Raw genomic sequence first — 18,232 nt, 5'->3', positions numbered from 1 at the left:
AAATACAATAGAACATATAAAGACTAATGATCTCGCTTCTTCTTCCCCTTTAACAGGTTTGCTAGGCCTTTAAGGAATCCACGATTGTTCTTACGTTCTTGCTCAAAGTCTCGTTCTACCCTATTTAAACGGTGAAGGATTTCTTCCTGCTCCGGTGGGAAAAAACGTGGCTGCTGCGTTACTTGCTGAGCCGGAGTTCTAGTAGGAGCTGGATACCCATGAGTTGCGTATCCTAATCCCCAAGGATCCCCATAAGGTCTGTCGGGATGGAGGGCGTTGTAACTGGCCGCTACCATGTATGGGTCGGCATCCGCATAATTATAGTTGTAGTGCGTGTGAGCTGGCTGCTCAAACGGGTTGTACGCTGTGGAACCGGCGTACGCAGGTATAGGGTTATCATTCCCAAATGGTGGTAGAGGTGGTGCAACTGGTGCAGAATTCACCTCTGCAGGGTGGCTCGAAGGTTCACCTAATTGCGGTTCTTCAGGCAACGGCGGATAATGACTTGCACTCGAGTGGCGAGGGGTGCTAAAGTGGAATTCCCTTCCTTGGGTGGACATCCGCGCGCCTGATCTCCTACGCCTTGGCGGATCTGGAGGTGCTTGTTGAACTGGTGGCGGTGGAGGCGGTGGTGTAACTGCCACAAAATGCGAATCCTCGGAAGGATCCTGTTGCTGTTGCTGCTGGTGAGGTGATGAATGGTGAGAGGGTGTAAAGTACCACTCGCACTGGTTAAACCTCGCCTGGTAACTGTCGGGACCCTGATAGGGTGTTCCATGAAAGGATGACCCATCAGAGATCACGATAGGATGGTTGGGAGTACCTCTTGCGGGTTCGATGGGATCCGTGTCCTCGTCCATATCCATCGCGTTGTCTTCGGAAAAGTGATCTTCTGGTCCTAAAGGGTTATAACCTATTGGTTCTTGGACGTAATCAGTCGGGTTGAACCGACCTTGGAAGAAAGGAGTGGGATCGCCATAGGAACGGTGCGAAACAGAACGCTGGAGAGGTATAAACGAAGGTTGAGGGTTACTCGGCTCGTTCTCCGAATTTGGTCCAAAAGAGTGACGGTATGAAGGTGTCGAACTATGTGAGGTAGACCGTCTTGCGGGCTCAAAGAGGTTCCTCCTACGCCTCTGAGGTTCTTAACTTCTTGTGCTGGAAGGAGCTCGCATATGTGAAGGTCCGGCCTCGTGATCATTGTGAGTAGTGATCGGCCCTTTGCCTCTTCCTCCTCTTCTAATTGCTGGTGACACATTTCCTGCTTAACAAACTTTTAAATCACAATAAACAGTAAAAGACAAACTGGAATAACAATTCGAATTTGTCCTATGTTCTTGTCTAGACTCGAGTATGTGCAATTGTGTCATTGAGATTAAACACATAAGGATAGTGTTTAATTCACTCAACGTTGGCTCTGATACCAACCTGTCACACCCCGATTTCCACGTGTTTCACCGATGGGCCCGGTAGGGGATTACCGTGACGTAGTTGGCAACAATATAGTCAAACCACACAATATTTAAATGCACAGCGGAAGCATAAAGATAGATTATATTTCAACCATCGATGTTAATATCCAAGTATCACGAATAGTCGAAATAAATCCACAGGGGATCAAAATGAAAATAAAATATTGTTCAACAGATATTGGCATCCCAAGCTTGCGAGACTCTAACGATGCTAAGGAGTGGCCAGCCTATTTCGTACAGAACCTGCATTTAATCTTTTTTGAGGAAAATACGTCAGTTTACACTGGTAAATACATTCAACCGACACTTTTGTAAAAGGTTTAATAAAAATTGATTTGAATGCACAAGGCACAAACTCTTTATAACTTGGGATAATTTATCAATTAAATCTTGTAAAAGAATTACATGTTTTCTATGCGTTCAGTCGCCCGGGTCGTGCCGGGTTTAAGGTTAATAGACACGCCACAAAGCATAAAGCCGTGGCGGGAAAACCAACGGTTATACCTTTATAATTATAGACACATTGTCGGGTGTACGCCTACACCCGCGTGTCGAGGTCGTGGCCATTTCGTAAAATGATGCCAAGGATATCCGGGACATGGTCATTAAGCTCCCAAAGGCGTAAAGCCAACAAAACAAATTTTCAAACGGGTCACATTGATAATACCCAACTACTAATGAGTTGGGGTCAATTGCCCGACCAAGCGGTATTTTAAATACCGTAACCCAAGCCCGTATAACGGAAAATAAGTTAAAAGTATTTACCTGAGCAAGTAATAACCTCAATCAAACAAATGCAAGTATCTTTTACTGGTCTCCTATTCTGGAACGAAGGTTTATAATAACCTATTAGAATCCTAACGGGTCTTTAATTTAGCCTTAGCTTAGACCGGTCAGTTTCAAAGGATAATTACGGTTTAATCGCGTGAAAGGCGAAAACTGGGAATGGAATGTGGTTTGGGACCAACAAGTTTGAAGACTTGTTTTATATGGGCATAATAACCACACTCTGGATTTTGAAGTAAAAACGATAGGGTTTGACCCGTTTCGGCTAGTTTATGTAAACTAGTTACATAAACCGAACCGTGTGCGCAAAAGGCGTAACGGTTAACCGTAGGAGTCCTATACAGGTTTCCTAAGTTAATATACTCTAAAGAGGTTGTGGTATCAGTAGGATACCTTCCATAATGCCCGTAATGAGTTTAAATCCAATATACGCCCCGAAGGGGTATTTCGGTCTTTTTAAAGATTATAAAAGAGATTTCCGAGTTCTACAGGGAATCTGAGTTTTCCGAACCGTTTATAAAGTTCAAAATACTTTATTTATTATTTAAAATCAGTAGCAACTGGAATCGGGTCAAAATACTATGTAGAACTCAAGTTATGCCCGAAAAGGGTATATTCGGTATTTACCGAATCGATGCCATAACCGCAGGCTATGAGCAGGTTAAAAATAATTAAAAATCTTTAAAAATCTCAAAATATTATTTTACATCAGTGTGTAAATGGTTTGGTGTCGAAATTTGGGTTTTGATAGGCTTTATGCTAATTGCGCCGTTTAATTACTAAAGTTTCCGTAATTGCGCTATTTAGCATAACTCCTATTCTAGACCTCGGATTGACGTGAAATTTTAGGGACATGCTTAGAAATCAGTAACTAAGGTTATTGTCCTTTCACATGTCCAAAATTCTCGTTTTAAAGTAGAAAGGGTGTTATGGTCAATTTTTAAGTGATGACTGTCGTAAGCGTCAATCAAAAACCTAAATAAGCTACGTAGATAGCGTAAGTAGGGTATCGTATCCACGGGGAATCTGTGGTCAGTGTCACGTTTTTAACTAAAAACTAAATTATCTAGATTGGGGTTTTGATGAATTTAATTTTAAAAGCTAAGGAACTAATTAATAAAGTTGTAATCAATACGAGAAAGAATAACCTCTACCCGGAATCCCGATTACCCGTTTAACATCAAAACCTGTTTACCGATTCAAAACACCACATAGACATGGCCTCGGAATTAATGAATCTGATCAGTTATCAAGGATAGTTTTTAAGATTCACTATGCCACCTAATAACCCGTTCAATTGTATCAACTACCCGCCAATTTACCAACCCGCTAACAACGCAAGAAAGTTTCCAATACGCTTAATAAACGACAAATAATTCAAACACAATAAACGTTTACCAAGAATCCAACACGAGTGGTCAAGCTGTACCAGTTATACGAATCCGCAAACAAGACTTTATGTAAAACAACGTAAAAGTTCATCCGAGTGGAAGTTATAAGAAAATTAGCCGCGCATCATGGTCATCGTTGCTTCAGAATTTGTTAGAAATTGATTGAACATGAAAAAGTTGCTTGGAAGATGGGAGATGATGGAAAATAATCGCCCAAAAGTGCTCCCAATTCTTCCCGACGGCTGCGTGATGATTTTTTTTTCATGTTTTCTTCAGAATAGGTTAAAAACACAATTTTCCACGCTGTAACCCTTTCGCGCCATGCTACAGAATCTCCTCACCCCTCGTGTGGTGCGAGGGAGCGAGTTCTGACCATTCCGTTGACTTCTATCTTTCGCGCCATACGACACCTCACATAGCCTCCCTCGCGTGGCGCGAGGGAACATGGTTTCCAGCATAACTGCTTTCTCGCTCTGTATTGCCTCGTAACACCCGTTTTCCAGCTTGTATGATCATTGTACTGCATTTAAGCGCTGTTAAGCCTGAAAAACCCGACAACCAATAAGTACAAATATCACTATGAATAACACACTCGAACGCTTAAAACCGACACAAACTATACATAATATGACGTGTTTACATCCGCACATCACATCCCCACACTTATCTTTTTTCGTCCCCGAAAAAATTATTCGCAATGGAATCACAATTAAAACAAATGGCTTTCAATATATTCAATTATTTTATTAAAATAAATCTAACCACACGTTAACCACGATTGTGAATATACTGTCCACTTAAACCCAACCGCCGGTTTCCAAGCCCTTATTTTCAATCCATTAAGTTCAAGTAGTGTATAGTTATCTATGGATCTCACACTCAAAAGACTACAACTCACCTAATCCCGTTTCAAGCTTATAAGATTAAAAGATTTTAAATCTACCGTCTTATATAAAAAAACCCTTATGTTATTCCGATTAAATTTTTGATGGATAGACACTACGTCAAAAGTAGGCTATGGCCACACTTTTGGCAAAACCGCCCAGTCACACATTTGAAAATTTGTGTGGCTAAAGGTCATTCATAACATTTTAAAACACTTTTAGCCACACATTATATTATTAATGTGACAATTATATACCAGTTCAGAACATTTAGCCACACTTTTAGAAAATTATGTGACATGTATTAGCCACAACTCGAAATGTGTGGGCAAAGGTGATCTATAGCCATATATTTTTGTTTCATGTGCCCAAAAGTACATGTATTTGATACTTTTAGCCACACTTTAAGAAAAAAATTGTGACAATTATTAGCCACGCTAGCAAAGTGTGGCCAAATGTGATCTACGATCACAATATTTGTTTTCATGTGACCAATAACACATGTATTCAAAACATTTAGCCACATTTTAAGAAAGAAACAATGAGTTTTATTAGCCACACTAGCAACGTGTGGCCAAATATGATCTACAGCCACAATATTTGTTTCATGTGACTACAAACATATATATTCGAGACCTTTAGCCACACGTTAAGAAAAACAGTCACACTAGAAAAATGTGGCCAAATATGATCTACGGCCACAGTACATGTTTGAAAATGTTATTAAAAGCTAATACAAATGACCACATATATCATTTTGTATGACCAAAGATAGACAATAGCTACATTTAAAATTACAAAATTTCATGTGGCTTTACATAGATATTCGTCACACCATAATCACTTGTTCATTATGTGTGACGAAATGATATCAAATGTCACGGAAAAAAAGTGTGACCAAATGTTAAACTTACTACATCTTTAAAAATTCCCCCCAAAATATTTCATCCTAAAATTTAAACTTCCCTCCTAAAATATTTCATCCTAAAAATTTCCCAAAATATTTCATATTAAAACTTCCCCCAAAAATATCTCATACTAAAGCTTCCCTCTCAAATAATATTCTCATTTAAAAAATTAAATTATTTAGTATTAAAAAACAAAAAAATCTTACTACATATTTAAAAATTCAAACTATTATCAAATATTATATATTTTAAACCAACTTTTTTTATTACTCATTTTCTTCTAAATAATACGTTAATATGCATATTAGAAGTCTACAAGAAAGTCTAAAGTAACAAAACTTTTATGTGAATAATAGTAGATCATACTAGAAGTGTACAAAAATCGTACACGACACCAAACCCATGAATAAAAACGAACCTGTTTTTTTGTACCTGGGTATTTTATACCAGAAACCGACCCCACCTGTATGGTATGAATAAGGTATACATGTTGAGCTCAATAACCGTACCCGATTTATACTTGAAAATACCCGGAACCAATTATATCTTATACTCTATACCCGGGTTTTTTTTAATACCCGAACTTTTAAAGTATAGTTTTATGTTTACTTTACAACTTTTATATTTATTTTTTTTGAAATGCACATTATAGCGCAAATAATTTGTACTTACGTAAAATTATGTTATTGTAATTTATTTTAATTATTTATACAAATTACAAACTGTTATAAACCAGGCATTTTAGGCCCAACCCATTACTTATGGGCTTTAGGGTTTACAGTTTTGTTTATCTATATATTGTAATGAAACAAGGAGAATTCAGTTTATTATTATTACTCTTTGGTTTTTATCACAAACCAAATTTAAGTTTTAAATAAATTTACCTTTGTGTAAAATGATAAAAACAAAAACTTTCTTTTAAACCGAGCATTAACGCCCAGACCCATGCCCATTCCCATTCCCATTCCCGGTCCCAATACCCGGTTTTACCAGACCTGATCATACCCTACTCGGGAACATAGGGTATGAACCATTTTGGATCACAATGGACATTAGTAATCATACATGTCTTAATGGACGACAATGGACCGTGATGGATCCCAACAAATAATAGTAGATCATCCATGTCTTAATGGACCATATTGGGTCTTCATGGATCAACATGGACAATAGCAGATAATATATGTCTTAACGAACTATAGTGGGCCTTAATGGATCATAGTGGACAATAGTATATCATCCATCCCTTAATGGAAAATGTCGGGTCTTAACGGATCATAGTGGACAATGGTAGATCATACATGTCTTAATGGACTATCTTGGGCCTTAATCGATCACAAAGGACAATAGTAGATCATACATATCTTAATGGACCATGTTCGGCCTTAGTGGATCATAGTGGACAGTAGTAGATAGTATATGTCTTAATAGACCATGTTAGGCCTTAATGGATCACAGTGGACAATAGTAGATCATACATGTCTCAATGGACCATGTTGGGCCTTAATGGATCCGATGGACAATAGTAGATCATACTATTATCTTAATGAACTGTATTGGGCCTTAATGGATCACAATGGACAATAGTAGATCATATATTTCTTAATGGACTATATTGGGCCTTAATGTTTGTATCTTGAATATCATATTACCATAAATTGTTAATTATCTTCTCATATCTGTGCAGGCTATGTTTGACAACAGTTTGCCGTTAGAAGCATCACAAGAACTAGTCACCCATCGCGGTAGATTTTTGGGGCGTCAACTGTTAACGCACGACCCTACTACGGTAGCCGCCATCACTGCAGCACCATTACGGTAGCCCGCAACTCTTTCATGTCTATATAAGTTATGTTTACCAATTTATTGTAGTTGAATATGGTTTGAGTCTTTTATTTATGGGTTGCGTTATGTTGTTTTGATTTTAGTTTAATTGTATCTATATACTTCTTAATATCGCAAATCTTTTCAAATGAACCGGCCAAAAATTTTGGATATGATTAGTTTTTGCCACAACGAGTGTAAGAGCATTAGTGATTCTAGTTACTCATAGAGAGGATAAGTTGATCTATGTTTAAATATATATATATTTTTTTTGTTTTTAATTGAATATTTTAGGTGGAGTTGTTTAATGGGGAAAAATATTCCACTGTTCATTTTTATAGAAATGTTCGCTTATGTTTGGGAGTACCTCAAGGAGTGTAGAGTGGACTATCAAGTTTGGTTGGTTGTGCACCAGTAGGGAAGGATGTGGCGAGCACAAAAGTTTTTCGAGTATTTTATAAACTTTGAGGGTTATTACATGCCATATCAATAGACCACATATGAACTTGATTGGGATTCCTGAAGTTGATGTTGATAGGGATGAGCATGGTACCCGTTCGGTTCGGTACTGAACCATACCGGTACCAGTATTTACCTGATACCGAAAAACAAGGAAAATGAGTACCGGTCCAAATATACCTAGTACGGTACCGATGTTGTAACTTGTAAGTTATTTGATGATCTCCACCTTATTTAATTATTTTGATGTGTTAACTAACTTATATTAAATAACTTATTATTTAATTATAGACTAATTTGTTACAAAACACATCTGCTGTATCACTATTCTTTAGTCTAGAGTATGATATATTTGTTTTATATTTGCACAAAGCTGATTAAAAGGTTTGGGTTGTCAAGTATAGTTGTTACCAATGTATTTATTTATTTACACTTGACAGAAATATCGCCTGGTTCCGGTTGCCTTAGGTTTTTTGATACCTAAAATGTACCTTTTTAGGCTGTACAATGTACCAGTAGTACTAGGCATGCCTTTATTTATGTTTCACAAAAAAGTCTTCGGTTCCAGCCTTCCTAAGTGTTTGCATACAGGTTTTTCAATCATCATCATTTTAAAAACTCCTTGCCTGATTCTTATTTGTTATAGAGGCCAAGTGTGTACATACTTGGTGGTGGATTTGGAGGACTATGTACTGCTCGAAGATTAGAATCACTCACATGGCCTGAAGACAAGAAACCAACTGGTGGTATTAAATATAGGTTCGATTGGTCTTCTGGTGTCATGGTTAATGAAGTATGCTGACAATATCGTAAAGGTAAAGGTTGTACTGTTTTTATGACTTGTATTTATTTCTTATTTTTGTCATCATCACTATTATAGTATGAACACTTACCCTTTCGGCTATCAGTACCTCCTTAAGAGGTCCCATATTTATATGACGTATTGTTTTTCTTGCAATTATAGGACTTGACATGGTTCAAATTTACTAGGATTTTGCATTATTCGTATAGTATGCTGGCTATTTTTTTTGAACGACAAATTTCTTTTATTCCCTACCGTCTGTGGGACTTGAACCCAAGACCCCCTTTTAAACTTAGGTGTTTAAAGGCTTTGCCTTTACCAATGGAGCACCACCCCATTGGTGTATGCTGGCTATCTGAGAGAGCAGATAATACCTGTACTTTGATCAAGTAAATTGCATTTTGTTTCCAAATTGGATTCATGAAACTAACAATTTAGTTCACCTTTCACAACAGGTGAGCAATCACTATTTCTAGAATCTGAGGAGCTGGAATCAGGCCAAGGCATGAAAGAAGTGTTAGCAAAACCAGTGAGTTATTCATACACGTTTGTCCATCTAATATTTGCATTGGAGACCATGTATTCGGACTTGCTTTTATTGGGATGGAGCAGTTCAGAAAGCTCGGATCTCATTGATGCTGGGAGGTTTGTCATTGATTTTGCAATCAAGATCCGGAGCATTCCACAATGGCAAAACGACTAGATATAAAGTTGCAACACTTTCAAATCCAAAATAAGTAAGTATATGGATTTGAAGATAACAATCTGGAATTAGTTCTTAGTTTATGTATAGAGGCATTCCCTTTGCAACTTTTGTAGATAGGTTTTGATTAGAAGTTTACGTCTTTAATTTGTATTTAAATTGAAAACTTATGTATGAATTTTGGTTTATTATTGTTAATATCATTTGGTTTTTAGGGTTTTCATGGTTACTATTGTTTTAATTTTATAAAATTTTGAAAATGAAATGGCTAATTTTATGAAAATGACCACATAAAACCATAATAAGTATGTGTGACCAAATGTTAGACAATAGCCACACTTAAACTATAAAATTTCATACAGCTATACATAATTGTGAGTCACACTTTCACCAATTTCTTCTTTTTATGTGGCGGAACCATAACAAATGTCACGGAAAAAAAATTATGTGTGACTAAATGTTAGACAATAAGTACACTTAAAATTACAAATTTCATGTGGCTATACACAATCACTAGCCACACTTTCGTGACATTGTTTTTTTGTTTGTGTGACGAAATTATAGCAAATGTCATGGATAAACAAATATGTGTGATCAAAGATAAGACAATAGCCACACTTACAATAAATTAATGTGACTATATAATAGAACCGGCCATAATTTGGTACATTGTTTTTTGTTTGTGTGACGAAATTATAGCAAAAGTCATGGGAAAACAAATATGTGTGACCAAAGGCAAGACAATAGCCACACTTAACATTACAAAAATATTGTGTGTCTAGTAAACGTTTTTAGCCACACTTACAATAAATTAATATGACTATATAATAGAACTGGCCATAATTTATCACATTGTTTTTTGTTTGTGTGACGAAATTATAGCAAATGTTATGGGAAAAACAAATATGTGTGACCAAAGGTTAGACAATAGTCACACCATAGTCACTTTGTTTCTTGTTTGTGTGACATAATGATAGGAATTGCCATAAGAAAAAAAAGATGTGTGACCATAGGTTAGACAATAGTCACACTTAAAATTACAAAATTTCATTCATGTGACTATAAATAACCATTAGCCACATTGTTTATTGTTTGTGTGTCTGTATAATAGAAACAACCACACTTAAAGTAAGTTCATGTGACTATATAATAGAAACGACCACACTTAAAATAATTCATGTGGCCGTTGCTAGCCTTTAGCCACACTTAATAGGCAAAATGCTTGACTACAACAACCTTTTTGCCACACCTTTTTTTATATGATGTGGCTAAAACATTTTTTTTGGCAATTTATGTGACTATATAGCAATAACGGTCACGCTTAAAGTAATTACATGTGGCCGTTGCTATCCTTTAGCCACACTTAATGGAGAAAATGTTACATTTAACCAAAAAGGTTGTACCCTTTAGCCACACTTTTAAGTTCTACGGCCACTAAAAAGTATGTGTGGCCGTATGATACCTACGATGACTCGAGCTTTGGTCACACTTGACCTGAAAAAAATATGTGAGACGAAAGACATATAGTCACACTTTTTTTGTGTGTCTGTATCCCTATTTTGGTGTAGTGAGATGGATGATATTGTGAGCTTACATGCTTTTGTATACGATCAGTTCAGCGGACATACGCCACACGAGTCACCATCCCCGTGGTTAATGCCATAAACTTCACGTCCTTTTTTTTTCTTTTTTTTCTCTCTTTTTTTTACATGTGCTCAGATGAATGGATGGAATGTCTTTTTCTCGGGCGCCACACTGTTTCGGATTTGTTTTCACAAAAAGAAACAGGTGTGCCAATTTAATCGGAAAAACTTATAAGTTTTTTTACTTATGACGTACCTCTTATACTCTCAACAGTTTCAGTTTTATCACAGCTTCTAACGCGAGAACCCACAAGATTCCTAATTTAAGGTATATTATATCAATCATAAGAAACCCATCAACTGGCTGGGCCTACCCACATATCCTAAGTTAGACGCATGTTCGACCGTTTATTATCTCATATATATAATAATCAAATGCCAATGATCTAATTATACCTATCATTTTCTATTTTTGCAAAAACTTTCTCGAGACATTTTCTATTTTTTCATTTTTTTGATTTTTTTTCTTTTATTATTTTTTTATTTTTTATGACACGACACTAACTAAACATACTAGACGCTAGTTTCCCCTCCCTACACTTATTTCCTTCATTGTCCTCAATGGAGCGAGAAACTATTGACACACTACAAATATAAATCAAAATACAAAGATAAATGGAATATACTCCCCTGATTTGACGCGGTTGAAATTCCTATGAGTCTTGTTCCACCGCAACCGTATAGCATTTCATTCGCGGCTGCTTCAACACGGAACGCTTGTCTTTATATAATTGTTAGAAGCACTTTCGTCCAAATGGAGATTGAGTATGGCCAAAAGTGATCAATAACCTGCAAAATAAAACTCACAAGCTCCACAAACATGTTAAACGGTTAGTAAACGAAGAGAAAACAAGTGAAAGACGAGATTCAGATGACGTCAAACAAGATTGGGCAATAAAAAAAAATTATTTTCTCTCGGCCCGCACCCCATCGCACGTCGCGACATACTCTCCAAATTCTTCCGCGTATCGCGGGACTGCACTAATTGACTTTTACTTTGACTCGACGTCACAACAATTGACCGGCCTACCTTTTCCGCTCAACTCAATTGCCTCAATGCAAATTACTTTACTATCCGTTCGCATACCACAACGCCTAATAAATATTCACCGGACAAGACATCGACTTTATTGTCCCTTTGTCACACCTTACCCTTCCAAACTAGCACGTGCACACCAACTATCCGCTCATCAACCCTTTTCTGTAATCCTAAACGTCATTATACCCTTGCCACCCACAACTCATTTGCTACCTAAACTCGCTTCAGCAAACCAGAAACAACTTTGCGACAAATTACATTTACCAATTCAATGATTCCACACACAACTCACATCCTTCACGCATATTCCAAATCTTGTTTTATCATAATTTCAACCTAACAGCAACTTAAATTCCTATTCTTAAACAACTCTCAACTCACCTCAATTTCTAACAATTACATTCAACTACCCCTTTTCACAAAATTGCATCAATTCCAACAACTCTCATAATCTAAACTAAACTCAATCCAAACTGAATTCCCTGACCCATCATTATATTCAAACACATTATCTCTTCCCTTTAATCTTATTCACTACCCACATATCAATCTCACCAAATAATTTACAATCAAATACGAATAATAATCTCTATGAATCAATAACAACATGTAAGCTTCATACCTGGATTCACTTGACTGAGAAATAGAGAAATTATAAAACTTAGTTTGTTAATCAGAATCGGAGATCGACTGAAGTATCAGAGGTCGGCCAGCGTCGGCAATAATCGACGGCGGTGATAAAAGGGTGAGGATGAAGGGTGATGGTGATTATGGAAGGTGGGTATGGTGGAATAGGTGGTGGTCGGTCGGAGGTAGCCGGAGATGGTGGTTGATGTTTAATCGGAGGTGGTGGGTGTTCGCCGGCGGTACCGGTGGTTATCGGTGAAGAAAGTGGTGGTTAGGAGATGATGGATTCACGGCGGGTGGTGGTAGACGGTGATCGGTCTTGTTTGCCGGAGGTGGAAAAGAAGGTTGGTAGAGGGTGGTTACCGTAATGGGCAGGGATGGTTGTAGTTGTCATCGATGGTGGTGTGGGGAGATGTATAAACTCCGGCTTCTATTCACCAGAGAAAAGGGGAGGAGATAGTTTTAACTTTTAAGTGCAACGGTCTGAATCAAACGTGTGGAAAAGGGTTTTATTTGTTTGACCTGGGCCGCGATACACGGAGTGACAAGAGACACTCCCCCGCGACACGCGTGTGGACGGGTTTTCCAGTAGAAGCACTCAAATTTTTTTTCTCTAGTGCCTTTGAAATTTTTTGACTTTTTTCATGTTTTCACCTCTAAAACATGTCAAACGATTTTTTTATGATAATTTGTCAATAGAAACGTACCTAGGACTCCTCTTTTCATTATTTTCCTTCTTCGAATCATCTCATATCCCTGAAATACTCCGAAAACAACCGAAAAATTGTCCAACAACGCTCAAAAATCATTTTTTTTTCGGGCCACATTTTTTATGTAATCTTATAATCACTTTGCCCTACCCCCAAACAAGTGTGCGTTGCCCTCAACTGCACTAGAGCTTAGCCAAACCTCCTTAGACTTCCCCACACTTGAACGATTGCACGGTTTTGACAAAAAAAAAAAAAAAAACTACACTAATACGAAAAATAAAATAAACGACAAACCTTAGGCTGCCTCCTAAGAGCGCTAAGTTTTAGATCTTCAGCCAGATCATACCTGCACTCTTCAAGGTGGTTCAAAGATATGTTTCCTTCCAGACTTCTCCAACTCACCTAACTTCGCACAGTCTGGAAAGTTTGCATAATCACGCGCATTAAGTTCAACCTTAGCCTCCTCTCTCCATGTGTTTCCACCATCGGGTGGTTTACCCATTTTTCCTTTCTTCTTCACATTCGCCTTTCTCACAGTATCTTCGTTTATCACATGTCTAGACCTGTCACATTTAATACCAATCTCATCAGTAGCAACTGCTTCATCTGAATTAATAATTTCGTAAGTAATAGATTTGGAATAAACATTAAAAATCAACTTACGGTTTTCAAAACTCATCGTAATCAATCCCTCTCTGCAGTTGATTTGAGCATTGGCAGTGTGCAAGAAAGGACGTCCCAATATTACCTTTTGTTGTTCGTTCGTCCTCGTTGGTGCATAATCCAACACCAAGAAATCAATCGAATAATAAAACTCACCCAATTGAATCTTCACATCCTTAACAACCCCACGCGGTTGCTTCCAACTATCGTCCGCCAATATTACATTCCTATCAAAATCATGCAACGGACCGAACTCGTACATATCAAACAAACTGCCTGGCAGAATATTCGTGCTTGCCCCATAATCCAACAACGCCTTATGGATTTTCAGCTTCCCTACCTTAATAGGTACGTGTGGCGCTCCTAATTCACTTTCTTCACCTCCATCACTAATACCTGCAACTACTTGGGAAGAAAAAGTAAGATCTGTATTAACATTTTCAGAAACAGGAATGGTACTTACCGAATTAACCCTTGCGTGATGTTGTGGATTCTTTGTAGTGTCACTCGGTAACTTCCCTGGATCTCTTCTCACCTCCTTCACATCAACCGCCATCTGAGCAACTTGTTTTTCCAATGCTTGATATGCCTTTGCTTGCAATTCTTGATCCTTCTTGATTTGTTTCAGCATTTCCATCACTTCATTATTTGAAACTTCGCTTTGATTGTTGGATTTGCTTTGATCTTGGTTTTGTTGGTAGGTCCTTTGATTTCCCGGGTTATAACCTCCTTGGTTGTAATTTTGATTATAATTCGGCTGCCGGTTTTGATATTGCTGGCTCCCTTGGTTTGGTACCTGAAAAGTCGGATTCAACTGATTAGAAGTATTACTGTACCTAAAATTGGGATGATTACGCAAACCTGGATGATATGTGTTCGAGTTCATATCATAATTCCTTTGCTCTCCATACACCATGTTTACGTCCTCCTCAGCCGCTACAAACTGACCCGAGCATGCATCCAAAGTATGACCCAACTCCCCACATGAATCACAAACCGGAAAGGTTTGTGCCGCATGCAATGCATCCCGTGCGCCAAGACCCTTAAACTTTGCCAACTGGCGTTCCAACGCCTCCTTTTCTCTCTCTATGTAACGCCCCAAAACCGAATTATTAAAATTTGTTAGTAAGGCCCCATGTCTAATAAAATAGAATGTAGTAACTAGGTTATTGAACCTAGTTAAATGCTTAGTCAAAACAAACAAGGACATGAAATTGGATTAATTATGAGCAAGTGTCAAACATGAGGGGGTGGTTTTGAATAAATGGAAATATTAAATATAAAACAAAAATAAAAACCACAAACACACACACCTGGACGTGTGTGTGTGTTCGATCAGAGAGGAGAAAGAAAAGGGGGAAACCCCTCATGAACCCTAATCAACAAATTGGATGCGAATTGGGCTGAATTCGAACTTGCATGAGCCCTAAAAGTGATTATCTAAGCAAGCTTTAGCCAAGGTATGCCTTAATTTCTAGTTTTGATGAACAACCATGAAGTGGGTTTTGATGAATGTGTGAGTTTGACCCAAATTAGGATGAAAGTTTACTATTGCTATCATGTTTGAGTGAATCATGGCTAAATTTCGGTTGTCATAGTGATTTGGAATGAAACCTATGTCAATAAGCATGAGAATAGTCATGATGAATATGTGTATGTTGATGATTATGTTGATGCATGGGATATGTGGTAGGTTTTGATGATAACATGATGCAAAATTTATGACAAAGTGATCTTGCTTGAATATGGAAAGAATATGCTTGAATTACTTGTACATTAGGCATAAATGTTAGTACGCACGCCTAGTGTTTGATGAAATGTCTAGGCGAAGTTAGAAAGTAAAATTATTGCAAGAATTTGGTAATTTGGTGTAGAATGTGATAATGTTATGTTAGATAGTTAAGTTAGCATGAGATACGTGTTTTGGACGGAATACATGTGAGTAGTTAGTTGATGAGATGGTTCCGTGAAAGTATGCATTAGGAATAAGTATCCGATGCTTGAAAAGTGGTGCACACCATGAGACGGACTAGTGGCTTAATGGTAATTTAGGATGAGCATGTACTAAGTGAAGAAGTTGTGAGCTACTAGTTAAGTATGATGTTACGTTTCATTAAAATGGTTAACTTGGTATGTAGTTGTCAAATGTAGGATTATGGAAATGTAAGTATGTGTAAATTGATTTTGTATAACTAGGTGATTGTGTGTTTCATGTGTCATATAACATCATATAAGTTGGAGGTTATATGCTAGAAGGTTGACTTTCTAAAAGTCAACCGATAATTTATAACATGGTAAAGTATTTGACACAAATATAGGAGGTTAAGTCGAAAGTTCATATATAAACCATTGACTTCTGAAAGTCAACTATGCATAAGAAGCATAACTAGACTTGTTGCCATAATTGTAAGATTTTAGAAAGTCATATGGTCTATGTTATATCAATACATGCTATATAGAATGACATGATGAATTATATGAGCTTAAAAGGATGTGATTTTGAGTATATGCCTTATGTTCGTTAGAATTGACTAATGAAGGTCAAATGTGAGATATGCATTTGTTATGATTGTTGATATGTAATATCTCGTATGCTAACAAGAATGTAAATGTGGTGACATGTATGGATAAGCATTTAGTCAAGGTGATGTAAGCACGGAAGGCACAAGGGTCAAAAGGACACAAGAAAGCGAACACGGATACGGACGCAAAAAGGTAAGTGATTTCCGACTCACTTCTTAGTATACATAAGAACTTATTCTGGATATTAAATGAAGGGAAGTCATGTATGGTGTGAAATGATTGAAAGTAATAAGATAACTATTGATCTAGATAGTCGAAGGTAGTTTATGGGACCAAACGGGTCGAATAAATAAGAATAAGCGAGGTAATGGTAATAATACGGGTAATGATTAAGGACCCGGGGAAAGAATCTTAGTCTAATATGTGAGGAATTGTTTGGTAAGTGTAGGTCGTACAAGCCACCGTGGATCATTGAGGAGAGGAGATCGAAGACGAGTCACAAGATAGATTGTACGGGAATACTTGACTATGTAAAATGATAGTTTCAAGTTATGCTTTTATTTTGTAATTATGTACAAAAGATAGTTTTATTGTAAGAAATTTTATAGTACGAATTTCCGCTGCGTCTTTTCAGTAAAAGCGTGTTAGGGTGTTACACTCTAGCTGAGCAACCCTTGCATTAGAGGCTCCTGCACTTGATGGTGCCACAATTGGATACTTTTTATTCCTATCCGACTGTGCTTGCCTCTTTGAATCTACTGCAACAATATCCAAGTAATCCCAATCTACATCCACATGATTTTTCAAAAATGTACCCTCAGTGATAGCCTTAATATCCCGTCTATCCTCATTTGAAATCCCATCGTGGATTGCGGTAATCAACTCCCATCTTTGAATACCGTGGTGAGGACAATTACGGATCAATTGATTGAACCGTTTCCAAGACTCGTAAAGAAGCTCACTCGGTAATTGTTGGAACTCTCTAATTGCTGCTCTCCCCGTTTTGGTTCTTTGCGGGGTATAATATTCATCCAAAAATTGTTGCTGCAGCTCTTGCCATGTATAAATACTAGCATATGGCAACGATGTAAACCAATCCCTTGCAGCATCCTTTAATGAAAACTGAAATAATACCAACTTAACCTGATCTGGCGTGAACCCGTGTCCAGCAATCATACCACAAACTGCCTCAAAATCTGCTATGTGTGCATATGGCTCCTTAGTACCTTTCCCGTGAAAGGTAGGTAGCATGTTCAAAATATGTGGTTTTGCTTCAAACGAACGTTCCACATTACCCGGTGCTACCGGCATCACTATCGGTGATGCATGCTCAGCAATGTGCGGCCTGAAGTGGCTCTCAACTCCTCGAATATTTGGATCCGGAAATCGAGGATCTCTTTGTCTTTGGCAAGGTGCAATCGGTGCCCTATGAACCTGTGGCGGGGTCTGATAAGCATCTACTCCCCGTTGCTGTCTCTGTTGCTGATACAACGGCTGATTACGATTAAATGCCTGATTTTGAAACCCACCTGGATAGCCCATATAACCCTCATTTATCCCCCACTCCTCGTCTCCATATCCATCATCCCATGTCTCTGTTCTCGCCCTATTGTCCACTTGCTCAAACATAGCACCCGACTGGTTCGGGTGTGGCACTAGATTCGGTTGATTCATGGCCCGCAAAGGATTGGGCTGTGGTGGTAGTCGGCTTTCTAGAGGGTAAAGTGGTTCACCAATAACATGAAATTCTCCAGTTGGAGCAGAGGTTGGTTGGGTGGTTGTGCTTGATGATGGTGCA

General features: G+C 37.8%; 1 long non-coding RNA gene across 2 annotated transcripts; it reads left to right on the top strand.

The window, feature by feature from the left end:
- Positions 1 to 6,971: 6,971 nt before the first annotated feature.
- On the top strand, positions 6,972 to 9,450 carry LOC118490213. 2 transcript variants are annotated; one of them, XR_004888684.1, is made up of 4 exons: positions 6,972 to 7,259; positions 7,607 to 7,930; positions 8,371 to 8,539; positions 8,982 to 9,450. It is a non-coding gene; the product is annotated as an uncharacterized LOC118490213 (long non-coding RNA). The 2 variants fall into 2 exon arrangements; XR_004888685.1 differs by lacking the exon at positions 7,607 to 7,930 and having other exon boundaries at positions 6,997 to 7,259.
- Positions 9,451 to 18,232: the final 8,782 nt, after the last annotated feature.

This window comes from Helianthus annuus, chromosome 3 (assembly GCF_002127325.2).
Source record: "Helianthus annuus cultivar XRQ/B chromosome 3, HanXRQr2.0-SUNRISE, whole genome shotgun sequence".
NCBI classification, from domain to species: Eukaryota; Viridiplantae; Streptophyta; class Magnoliopsida; order Asterales; family Asteraceae; genus Helianthus; species Helianthus annuus.
Note: the sequence above shows the minus strand (reverse complement) of the source record. Positions and strands in the feature narration are given on the sequence as shown.